Here is a 3,678-nt window from a genome sequence, read left to right on the forward strand (position 1 = left end):
AAAGGAGCATAGAGTACTTAAAGAAACACAGAGAAACTACTAATAGAGAGTAACCAAAATAGGCCACTAACAAATGTACAATTGGTGTCCCAAAAGAGAAATAACAAGTGGAACGAGAAAAGAATTGCAAGGATGTATTTATTACAAGACAGTATCCCTGAAATGAAGAACTAAATCTGCACAGTGAATGAATGTGAAAATGAGGCATCAGTTCAGATCAGATCAGTCGCTCAGTCGTGTCCGACTCTTTACGACCCCATGAATCACAGCATGCCAGGCCTCCCTGTCCATCACCAACTCCCAGAGTTCACCCAAACTCATGTCCATCGAGTCAGTGATGCCATCCAGCCATCTCATCCTCTGTCGTCCCCTTCTCCTCCTGCCTCCAATCCCTCCCAGCATCAGAGTCTTTTCCAATGAGTCAACTCTTCGCATGAGGTGGCTAAAGTACTGGAGTTTCAGCTTCAGCATCAGTCTTTCCAGTGAACACCCAGGACTAGAATTCTTTAAATTGATACATGTTGCTGTTAAGTTAATGACTTCAAGAATGAAGAAATAATTATTGTGGCATCAGAAAAAACTAATTGGGACTTTCCTGCTTGTTCATGTGTCAAAACTCCACACTACCAATACAGGGGCCTGGGTTCAATCCCTCGTCAGCGAACTAGATCCACATGCCTCAATTTAAGAGTGCTCATGCCGCAACTTAAGATCCTGCATGCTGCAAGATCGACAGTCTTTCATGCCGAAGATCCCATGTGCTGCAACTAAGACCCTGAAAGACCAAATAAATAAATTAAAAAGAAAAAGCTAATCACCCCCAAAGGGGATGGGGGGTAAGGGGAATCAGTCCTCAGACTTTGCATGTCAACATGTCATGAAAAGTGAAAGTGAAAGTCACTCAGTCGTGTCCGAATCTTTGTGACCTCATGGACAAATTCTCCAGGCCAGAATGCTGGAGTGCGTAGCTGTTCCCTTCTCCGAGGGATCTTCCCAACTCAGAGATCAAACCTGTGTCTCCTGCTTTCACCGGCAGATTCTTTACTGTGGAGCCACTAGAGAAGCCCATATAGTTCTTCAGGAAAGAATAAAATAGCCACCTAAGATATTTTAAAGTAATTTTTAACAAGCACACATTTTTAATATAAAAAAGGAAATTCCAGATCTTATAAACCTTTAATGAAGAAACTCCTTGATGAAATTCAGAAAAGAATCAAAATAAAGGACTCAAAATTGAAAAAGTCATGGTAAAGAGGGCTATGGTGAGCTCTGTATCCGTTTAAATGTAATGATACCAGAAAGCACGTGAATTATGGTTACAAAGCAGATTATAAATAGTATAAAAGTAACAATAACAGGAGTCAACAAATTTCCTGAAAGAAGGCCAAGTAGTAAATATTTTACTATTTATTGGGCTACATGGCCTCTGTCAAGAATATTTAATTTCACAGCTATAGCTCAAAAGCAAGACTACACAAAACCCCAAAAAACTGAGCATAACAATTGGACAAGTTATAGTGAAATTTTATTAACAAAAGCAAGCAGAAGGCCAGATTTGGTTGCAGTTCCCTAACTCTATGACAGAAGGGAGGGAAAAGTAAAGTGGTACAATAAAATCCCCATCTTCAGAGTGGCTGTTTAAAAACTGCCATCCAGAGACTTCTCAGGTGTTCAGTGGTTAAGAAGCTGTCTTGCAATGCGGAGCACTCAGCTTCCATCCCGGCTCTGGGAACTAGGATCCCACATGCTGTGGAGCAGCTAAGCCCATGAGCCACAATTAAAGAGTCCACGCACCACAATTAGCTCCCCCATGATACAATGAAGATCCTGCATGCCAAATAAATAAATAAATATGAAAAAAATTACCATCTAAAATGGAAATATATCATTTTTTAAAATACACAAAATCCATCTTTAAATTTTATATATTTTTCTTTAAAGAGAACCTTTTATGAAAAATAACTTTTGGGGATTAAGAAATCCATCTAAAATTCATTTATTTCCTTGGTTTCACTTAAGTTTAATTTTATCTATTAGTTCAATTCAAATAATGTTGAAAAACTTTACTTTAAAAAATTACTCACGGGTTCTTTTCTGCCACAGGATTAACGCCTTTCTTCACTGTTGTTCTTTAACTTTTTTATGACCACACCCCCAAAAATGAGTATGATTCTATTTCTTTAAAATGGTCATTGAAAAATATTTGGTTTCAAAAAATATTTATCCATTGATTTCACTTGGAACTGAAAACCTTCAGAGTATAAAATAAGCAGTTGTGTTACAATTATGATGTGCCTTGCAGGCTTCACATTCTCCAGATTTGACCTGTCAGAACCCTCTCTGCCTCTTCTCTGAGCTCCCTGCTGTTTTTCTATAAAGCGTTCACTATACCTTAAAATAAGCCACTGTTTTGCTTTTTCAGCTTATTCTCATTGGTCATCCCAGGTCAACTATCCTGATACTGTGTGATCCCCTCTCATATCATCTGACCCTAAAAATACATCCCTCCGAAGTCAAAGAATGTGTTTTTCTTTTCAAGTCATTTGGCCAGGTATCCAATTCCTAAAGCATTGTAACTGATGGGATTTGGGGCATGAAGACTACTTGTGTGAGAAAATCTTTCCATTAAGACCACTGTGTCTAGGCACCATTTTGCTCTAGTTTTACTCCTTTAGTTAGGAAAAAAAAAAAGAGCCCTTTCTCTGAAGGTAGAGGGCTGTTCATAGAACAGAGCTAAAATCAAAAGGGACTTCCCAGTTCTCTGAGAAAAGCAGCAACTGGAGCTTCATAAAAAAGTGCCAGTAACTCATAAACAACTCAGATATCTTTTACAAGGGAGATTGATTTTCAAAATGATAAATCTTTTGACTGATGCTTGTTTAAACATGAACTCAAACTGCCTGAACCCTTTATCAGACACTGTCTTTCAGGATAATTTCTTTTTTTAAATACTTGAAAAATCTTCCTATAATTCCAGGCATAGCTAGAGCACTTTGAACCAGATTGATAGCCATTAATTACATGCCAACCATTTAAATGTTAATACTTTTAATAACTTCTACCATACATTTGAACATGAATCTAAATATAATGGTTCAGGCCTAAAAGGAAAGAAAGAAAAGTGTTTTTTCACCCAAATAATCCCCACATACCTCATGAGTAATCTCATCTCAATAATCATTCATTTCTCTGAAAATTGCTTTCACTCTAACAGAACCAGATTTTTGTAGAAAAGAAAAAATAAATTCCCCGTACCGTGCCAATTACATCTGTGGCCCTCTGATCTCATCTTGGAACCGTGAATTGTAGATTGTAAATTTTTATGATAGGTATATTCTACTCAAGAATCATTCAAATACTTAAAAATAATTTTCTCTTGAAGAGAAAAGTCTATTCTGAACTTCAGATAGGATAATTCTCCCACACTCCTTAAATAGCAAGGTACATCATCAAACCCAAAGTGCCAAACACTCAGGGTCCCTACAGAAATAGTCATCGTGTTTGTTCAGCTGCACATAACCCCACCTATCTCAGCCCCATGCATGCCTGGTATATTTAGTAACCGTTCAAGTTGCTTATCTTTCTTTAGCATAGTCCTTAATAATCCTAAGTAAGAAACTTCTGCCACTCTAAAAACGTATGGCCGTTTTGCTTCGAGTCAGTGAATCTTGTGGTTGG

At 37.7% G+C, this 3,678-nt stretch overlaps 1 long non-coding RNA gene across 1 annotated transcript; it reads right to left on the reverse strand.

Annotated features, from left to right (window-relative positions):
- Window positions 1-1,503: 1,503 nt before the first annotated feature.
- LOC113898503 lies at window positions 1,504-2,732 on the reverse strand. The gene is made up of 2 exons (XR_003512669.1): window positions 2,085-2,732; window positions 1,504-1,827 (listed from the first exon to the last, which is right to left on the reverse strand). It is a non-coding gene; the product is annotated as an uncharacterized LOC113898503 (long non-coding RNA).
- Between the last annotated feature and the right edge of the window lie 946 nt (window positions 2,733-3,678).

The sequence above is a fragment of the Bos indicus x Bos taurus genome, chromosome 1 (genome assembly GCF_003369695.1).
Source record: "Bos indicus x Bos taurus breed Angus x Brahman F1 hybrid chromosome 1, Bos_hybrid_MaternalHap_v2.0, whole genome shotgun sequence".
NCBI lineage: Eukaryota > Metazoa > Chordata > Mammalia > Artiodactyla > Bovidae > Bos > Bos indicus x Bos taurus.